The 9048-nt window shown below is 38.6% G+C and overlaps 1 long non-coding RNA gene across 1 annotated transcript; it reads left to right on the top strand.

The window, feature by feature from the left end:
• Positions 1 to 220: 220 nt before the first annotated feature.
• Positions 221 to 7483, top strand: LOC131492467 (uncharacterized). The gene is made up of 3 exons (XR_009252054.1): positions 221 to 364; positions 1021 to 1104; positions 7402 to 7483. It is a non-coding gene; the product is annotated as an uncharacterized LOC131492467 (long non-coding RNA).
• Positions 7484 to 9048: the final 1565 nt, after the last annotated feature.

Genomic DNA, 9048 nt, shown 5'->3' with positions numbered 1-9048 from the left:
CTTCATGGAAAACATGTTACCTACACACAAAAGATTCTTCCTCTCTTCTTAAACTCTGAAGCAACCATCATAGCTCTTTACGAGCTGTTTGCAGCATGTTGATTTGAAGACAGTATTTTTTCTGCCTGTAAGTTTCCATTTAAGTTCCAGAATTTGATAACCCAAATCTGATGTAAACTTTCTCAATTACGGTTCGCTAACTGCATGGAAATGGTCAGGCTGAAACAGTGATATGGAATGTTGAGGATGTTCTGCAGGAGATTGATAGAGACTCTTAACAACTTTGACTTCTCAGTTTTCCTTTAACTTAATATTTCGCTTTATATTCAGCAAGAAAAAATCAACGGAAATATTAGGACTTGAGGTGGGATGATAGTCCAAACTCTTATCTGTAGCAAATAATTCAAATGGACTTAAATGAAAAAGGGGATTCGTTGCTAGACAACAGAAAAGTCCCTCAGCAAGCAGGCTTGCCTTTCAGGTGGATTCAGGAGTGTAAACAGTGTCATCCAAACTCAGGCATTCTCCCTCCTCTCAACTCTGTCCTCAGGTGCTTTTGCCATGTGGTCTTCCCTAGATGTGCCAACCTTGCGCCATGCCAGTTTAGCAACCCTAGCAGAAAGAGGACTTCTTCCCAAGAACTATACCCAAGTCCCAGCTGAGGTTACAAACTCATTCGTGAACCAGTAATCGAGGCCAGAGATGAGTGAAGGGCTCCTACACCGGGCCAACTGCCCAGGAGCCAGGAGTGGTATCTCTTCCACCAAAACCTCAGGGCCTGTCTTTGGAAGGGGATGTTTCCCAAATAAAAACAGATAAACTGGGCCTGCAGAAAAGATAGACAAATGTTCGTGGCAGGAGATGGTGAAGTTCAACTTAATAATTTCTACAGAATCTTAGATGAAGATTTATGATCAGCAAGCATGGGCTTGAAAGGTGTTCTATGTGTTCCTCATATTTTCTCTTAAGGGAATTCATTCATTCATTCATTCATTCATTCCTACCCTACTTTTTCTCCAGAAAGGATTGCGAAGAGCTTACAAGGGTTCCTTCCACATGTAAAGTAGTATGAATTAAAGATTGCGCAAAAGAAGAAAAATGAAGGTAAGAGAAAAAAGTGTCTTGATGATACACAAATGTCCTAGGCAAGCTATTGATCTAGCTGTGGCTCTTTGGAAGTCTAAGAAGGAAGATTTGTCCATTATCCTGTTCACACAGATCATGATTTTAAAGCAATCCCCATACTCTTCACCATTCCTGGTAACCGGATCAGCCAGGAATTTTTCTTGTAAGATGTGATGACCAGACTCACAAGCAAACAGCATAGAGAGCAGTGGCCCATTTCACAGTGCTAACTCTGCATAAAAACTTCTCATACAATTATGCTCTTTCTCAAGCATAATTCAGTCAAAGCAATTCTGAAGGGACCATTTCTTTTCAAATAATTAGATTTTTTCAGGGGCGCCCGGGTGGCTCAGTCAGTTAAGTGACCAACTTCAGCTCAGGTCATGATCTCTCAGCTCGTGGGTTCGAGCCCCACAGCAGGCTCCATGCTGACAGCTCAGAGCCTGGAGCCTGCTTCGTTTCTGTGTCTCCCCCTCTCTCTGCCCCTCCCCCATGCGTGCTCTGTCTCTGTCTCTCAAAAAGAAATAAAATGTTTTAAAATTTTTTAAATAAATAAATAGGTTTTTTTTCAATGATAGAGTTGTACTAAAGAGGAATTTGACAATTGTCCTTGAGATGATGAGACATAGGTTCAGAGTACTAATACTAATAATAGAAGTACAGTAGGAGTAGGTGCTAATAACAATATAATTAGTAACAATTGTGCCAGGTGTGACATATTTATATGTATGGATTATCTCACTGATTCCTCAAAAGAATGCCAGAAAGTCAGGGTACTGTTATCATTGCAATGATGTTTTCTGTTATGCAAATTTGAAATAGAAAGGAAGAATGACTATATGCCCAAAATCTGAAATAATGCCCTTTACATGCATCCCTGTGGGAAAATTAGTTCTGAATCATGCAAATTTTGAAATGTGAGAAATAGTCTGGAATTCATCCCTGGTATGAAATGCTATAGGCCTATAATTCTCACATCACAGCTACGAACATTTACATTTAGTGAGGTCCAACAGCTGTCCAATTAACGAAAGGCTGAGCAGAGATTTGAACCCAGCATTCTAAATTGCCTCCTTCAGGGTTGGTGTTCTGGGGGAGACTATTGATCACATTCCCTTTTATAAACCCAGAATGTCCTAACACTCTTTACATAACAAATTATTTTTTTCATTTTTTTTAATGTTTATTTTTGAGAGAGAGAGAGAGAGAGAGAGAGACAGAGCATGAGCAGGGGAGAGGCAGAGAGAGAGACACACACACACACAGAATCCGAAGCCGGCTCCAGGCTCCGAGCTGTCAGCACAGAGCACAATGCCAGACTCAAACCCACAAACTACGAGATCACAACCTGAGCTGAAGTTGGACACTCAACTGACTGAGCCACTTGGGGTGCCCCCAAATGATTTTTTTTGACAAGATCATTAAGCCAGTTGCATTGAAATACATGTGGCATTTTCTTAGAAGTATACATTTCACACATGGTGACAAATAGAACATGGAATGCCTACTACATTCCCATAAAAAACTCTGTACACAATCATGCTCCCTTGCTTTTCAAAATTACCTCCAAAGAGCAGAGAAGACGTACCCACTGGACTCTACTCAGATGAGAAAAATGAGGATAGGATCTTGTCACCACCAATCATTTTTGCCCAATGGACAATGATGAAAGGGAGCTAGATACTCCCCTACCTCTGAGTTGTCACTGAAAGGAAAGCCAAACCTTTCGTTCTGGAGTCTTCCAGAACAGATAGAAAGTCTATATGAGTTGAGACTTGAGTAAAAGAAAAGAAAATCTTATGAGACCTAAAACCAGTGAGTGCTAATTTACACTCACAGAGCAGGGGCCATTCTTAGCCTCTCATTCTAATGTTTTCCTTCATTGCTCATCTTAAAAACCAAAATCAGGCCCAAGACAGAGAAAGGAGTGACCTCTGATTTCGGCCAGGGCCTAAAGCTGTGTTGTTTTTACTCTGCTGATGGGAGAGTGGAGTGTTTGTTTAGTCTCCAACCCTGGGTGGTTGGTGTTTTTGTTGTTTTTGTTTGTTTGTTTTTTAGTAACCTCTACAGAAGTTCACTGGCCACCACATTAGCTGAAACAGCATCTCTCTGCTCACCACTCGATGTCAGTTAAGCGGGAAGGCCATTACACTGTGGTTTGCTGTTGGTGTTTTGTTCTCTTTGCATGCCTGTGTGACCAGCTCAGTCATTTGGACTCAATATATTTCTGCTGCTAAAGCCATTCTTGCTCTGGCAAGTTTGCTGCTACCCAGCAAGAGAACAAATTGAAGGTAATGGAAGAGATGAGAAATAGTCATACCCTTGACATTCCGGCTTTTGTCTGACTTTTCTTGGTAATTTATTTGGCTGAGCATTTTGTGGCTGGTCAGAAGTAAAATTATGTCCCAGGTTCTTTTCATCCATCTTCAGGAACATCTGAAGGAAAGCCTTAGTCTTTACTTTGTTCGAGAAGTGATTTTGCTATCCTGATGTATCATGGCCTTGCAAGGCAATTAGTTTAGATAAAGTAAGGTTTGCTCAAAGTTTGAATAGAAAAGGATAGGGGAATTGATTAATTGTTCCAGGAGTATCTCTGCAGCCAAATAAATGTTATGGTCATTTAAAGGCAACAGGCTTGCACCCAGTTTCTCATTCCTGTTGGAGCCTTGCCCAGTAAACTGCTTTAATTAATGACTGATCTCTACTTTCCAAATGGTTTCATGTCTTTGAAATATCCTAAGTCCAACTGCTGAATTTTATGGTTCAAGACAGAATAAGGGAAACAACTCACCCCTTTAAAACCAATCTTTACCGAGAATCACAGGGGAGCATATATAAAGCATCACAATTTTTTAAGTAAACGCACATCAGAGAAGAATGGTGGAGACTGCATTTTGTGGAAGATAGGATAATATGGTTCTAAGTTCAATGAAGTTTTGGCCAGATTGATCTGGGTCCAAGTCCCCGTTCTACATTTAATGTTTGACATTGAACAAGCTACTTTCACAGCTATCTGTAAGATGTTCACCACTATTTCCACTGTTTTTTATGGTAATATCTGGCACACAATAACTGCTCAATGAACAATAGCTGTTGTTAACATATCTACTATCATTTTATATATAAAATGTGACTGACTGAAGACACAATGAAAAATTCCCATGTGACCGTAGGTAACATTCGTCCTTTTAATGAGAAGGCATTACTCTGATTATCCCATACACCTCCTGTGTCTGGAATATAGAATCTCTGCAATGCACTGCTTGTTTCCTAACACCCCCAAAGAGCAGGCATAGAAATGGAAACCTGCTCGGTTGGTTTATCTGGTACTGTACTTCTTTCCTGCTCCCTAGAAAATTATTGACCAATATAAGAACTTGTCATGCAATCATACATATAAGAAAACTGTGACTAGTTACTAGATTTCTCTGGAATTCCCCGATTATTCAATGCAAACCATCTCAGGACCACTGCATTCTTCTTTCCCCATGCAGATTCTTCCCTTGGAAATGTGGTTGAGAGGCTGCCATATGTTCATTTTGTTTAAACTGGGAGGCAATGGGTTGGATCCTTAGCCCCATAATTCTCGGGAGTAGCCATGGTGCTGAAACATAATGATGACTGCTGGCTAGCACTGTAAATGATCTGTTGTATGATTATGTCTGTCTGTGTCATTTGTATGATCTGTCCAACCAAGCTTTGGAATGGGAGGGAGGTGACTAATGGGTAGCCCTATTTTCTGATGGATCACATGAACTTAGGTGGACCTTTGCTCTTGTGGAGACTGTTTTTCTATCTCAAAGGTAGAGGTGATGATAGTAACTTCTGTCCGTGACCTGTCACCATGACCCTGAAGTAATCACAGATGTCTTCATCTCCTCAAAAATTAGTTGTGTGGTTCTAGCCATTACTGCCTTTCTTAGTAGTTTTCAGATTCAAATGGACACTCCATGACATTTTTGGATGAGTTTTCAAATGTTTCTATGGTTGCCAATAAATGCATGTTCAGTTGAGTTGAAACAAAATATTAAGACTCATCAGGACTCCACTTGCTCTCACACATTATCTTCAATCTACTTCATTTCTTGAGAGTCATTTTTAGTCCATGAGCATTTCTTCTCCTCCTGGCATTCTTTTCCATTAAGTACTGAAAAGATAGGGCTCCTGGGTGGCTCAGTCGGTTAAGCGTCTGACTTCAGCTCAGGTCATGATCCCCTGGTTTGTGGGTTTGAGCCTCGGGTTGGGCTCTGTGCTGACTGCTCAGAGCCTGGAGCCTGCTTCAGATTCTGTGTCTCCCTCTCTCTCTCTGCCCCTACCCTACTCATGCTCTGTTTCTCTCTCTCTCTCTCTCTCTCTCTCTCTCAAAAATAAATAAAAACATTAAAAAAATTTTTTAAGTACTGAAAAGATGACTTTGTGCCACGATGAAAGATAGCGCTGATTGCTATAGTAATTTCTGTTCATTTCTTTAACTTTGCCAATTAATTTTTAGCTCCCAGAGAATATTTTCTAGATAACATTAGGTGGTCCTGGCAGGTATGCTGAAAGCTAAAAACTCCCATGACCTAAAATGTCTTTGAAGATTTTACTTAATGGTGTTTTCTTTTTCTTCTTTTTTCTTTTTTCTTCACAGCCTAAGATAGAGTAATGAAAGTTTATATTTTCATGCTATTTTTTGTATCTCTTACCTTAAGCCAGCTTGAAAACACTCCATGATCATTATTTTTAAAGCTCACAGTCTTTACAATCAAGCAGACTTAGTGTGAAATCTCAGCTCTGCCATTTTCTTTCTTTGATTGACTAACTAACTCAACCTCTCAAGAACTAATAATTCCTGGTTTGGCCACTCTGGAAAACAGTATGGAGGTTCCTCAAGAAGTTAAAAATAGAACTACCTTTTGACCCAGCCGTTACACTACTACATATTTACACAAAGGATACAAAAATACCTTTTTGTATTTGATTTGACTGATTGTATTTGATTTGATTTGATTTGATTGTATTTTTTGTATTTGATTTGAAGGGGTACATGCACCCCAATGTTTATAGCAGCATTATCAACAATAGCCAAACTATGGAGAGAGCCTAAATTTGCATTGACTGATGAATGGATAAAGAAGATGTGGTATGTTTTGTATATATATATATATATACACATATACACACACACACACACACACACATATATATATATATATACACACACACCCATACCTAGATTAGTTTTAGTTCTCAAAAGTCTATATATATGATACATAATGGATAATAATATATTCATAATATACATATAATATAGGTATATATAATAATATATACATTATATATAACGGAATATAATTCAGTCATCAAAAAGAATGAAATCTTGCCATTTGCAATGACATGGATGGAGCTAGAGTGTGTCATGCTAAGAGAAATAAGTCAGTCAGAGAAAGACAAATACCATATGGTTTCACTCATATGTGGAATTTAAGAAACAAAACAAATGAACATATGGGATGGGGGAAATATTATGATGAGCACTAGGTATCGTGTATAAGTGATGAATCACTGAATTCTGCTTCTGAAACCAATGTTGGTCTGTATGTTGACTAACTAGAATTTAAATAACAATTTAAATTTTTTAAAGTACTAATAATTCCTTCAACTAAGAGCTGTCCTCAAATATAAATAAAGCACCAGATATAAAATGCACAGCACCTTGTAAGTGATCAACTTACAGTTTCTTGAAAAACTTTTCTTGGTAAATGTTGAAGGTATTTGACTGAATTGATATCTGTAGCTTTTAAGAGGTTGCTTAGAACATGAAATTAAATGATTGCATTTTTTAGGATCAGACTTTCTTAATTCTCTAATTTTATTTTAGGAAAAATTTGTTTTACTTTTCAAGGAAAAGGCACTTTAGAAAGCTTTCATATCTTTAACAGTCATTCTGAAAACTTTGTATTGAATTTCCCTGAAAACATACATGTGTTTAAAATTTGAAAAGAAGGGGAGAATATTTGGCAATAGTGTGTTTAGAGATTTGATCAAAACCCCAAATATTTTGAAACCTAATGCAACCCATACCTAGATTATTTTTACTTCTCAAAAGTCCAGTAATTTAATCTCTTAATCAAACCTCTTGAAGTTTCCATTTCTAACTAAATGAAATGATAATAAATAATAAGCCAAAAAAATAAAGTGCACCCATTTAAGGGGCAAATGTGGGAAATTTGGTGGGAAATGAATGTGAGTTTAAATAAAATGAAAATATCATTTCTCTCCCTTGATTTTCAGCTCCAAGTAAATGAGGGACTGAGTAAGAGCCAGCCTAAGTTCCTTGGATTGAGTTCTTCAACGTAGAGTTCTTCATGCACGGCAAGTAGACTACATTTGTTCAGGGATAAAGGGAGACTTGGGGAATTTAAAGTCTGTTAACCTGACCGTGACTGCCTATGCTGGCATAAACTCTCCTCCCAGAGACTGTTCTATTTTATTTCATGCTACCATTATTTCTTCCTTACATGGTCTGAAAAAATGTAATCTGAATAATGTGTGGAGTAACTGATTTGCCCGATTGAGTCAGCTAGCAGTGATGATGGAAAAGCGTATTGTGTGTCAGTCCCTGGTCAGGTAAGACATAATCCCCATCCTGAAGAAAACTGCAATGTTGCAGGGTGACAAGCAATATTTTAATAGGGAGTGCACAACAAAGCACAGCAATTAAACAATGGCTGTTATGAGATAATGGAGCGGCTCAATTCAGTAGGGAGAGCACAGAGTGGCAATCACAAGAATTGGGTTTTCATCTGAGTTCTATCACCAATTAGCTCAATAGATTTGGATACATTGTCTTTTTTTTCTCTCTCTCTCTTCTGTCACCCATTTTGAAAATGGATAACCAGAGGAAGAAAAGACCAGGGAACCTCTAAAATCTTTCCAAGTATTTTCTATCTGTCTCTTTATATATTACCTATATGTATTTCTTTTTCTTGATGGAAAGAATTCTGTGGTAGTTCAGGAAATCAGCGAATGGGATTGAAACTCCTCAAAAGATGGGCTGATAAGAAGGGGAAAATGTGCAGATGTATCTTGCTAACAGGGAACCAGTCTTCTCAGTTTGTCAGTTTTGATCCTCACCATGACAATCACTATCCTCATAGACATGGCACAAATGAATTGGAACTAATGAAGTCATGTTGCACTTAAAGGAAACACAGTGCACTACCTTCCATATCACTCCAGGTAGTGGTTTTCACCCAACTCATTCACTAATCTTACTTACCACGAAACAAGACCCTAGATGGAGATACAATGTTGTTTGCAATATCTGCCCCTCAAGACTCTTCATTTTTCTGAGGCAAACAGAAGTTTATCCATGGGGTCGTATGTTACTTTTTTTATTGCCTTTTTGATGGAGTATAACAGACATACTGAAAAGAGCACAAATCATAAATGTGTACTCCAATGAATTTCATAAAGTGTGCACATCCATGCAACCAGCACCTAGATAAAACCAGGGCCCTGAATTTCCCCTCAGGTCCCTCCAGGTCACTGACCTCCACTCTTTATCCAGACTTCTGTCGTCAGCGATTTTTGTTTTGTCTGTTTGCGAAGTTCATGTAAACAGAGTCACGCAGTATGTACTCTTTTGTATCCGCAATCTTTCTCTCATTATTATGTTTGTGAATTTCATTCATGCTGTTGCATGTAGCAATAGTTTGCTATGGGCATGGGTACAAGTTTCAGGTAGTGTGTACCTTGAAATGAAACTGATTGGTCCTAGGGTTCAGCTTTAGTAACTACTGACCGCCAACCAGTCTTCCAAAGACAAATGTTAGCATGGCTATGGGATGGCTACACGTGTCGCACGCTGCTGGTGGGGGGTAGACCACTTGCTCCATGTATGTGCTATTTCAGTAGGGATGCGGTGGTATTGCATTA

This window comes from Neofelis nebulosa, chromosome 13 (genome assembly GCF_028018385.1).
Source record: "Neofelis nebulosa isolate mNeoNeb1 chromosome 13, mNeoNeb1.pri, whole genome shotgun sequence".
Lineage (NCBI taxonomy): Eukaryota > Metazoa > Chordata > Mammalia > Carnivora > Felidae > Neofelis > Neofelis nebulosa.
This window is presented reverse-complemented; position numbering and strand designations above follow the sequence as displayed.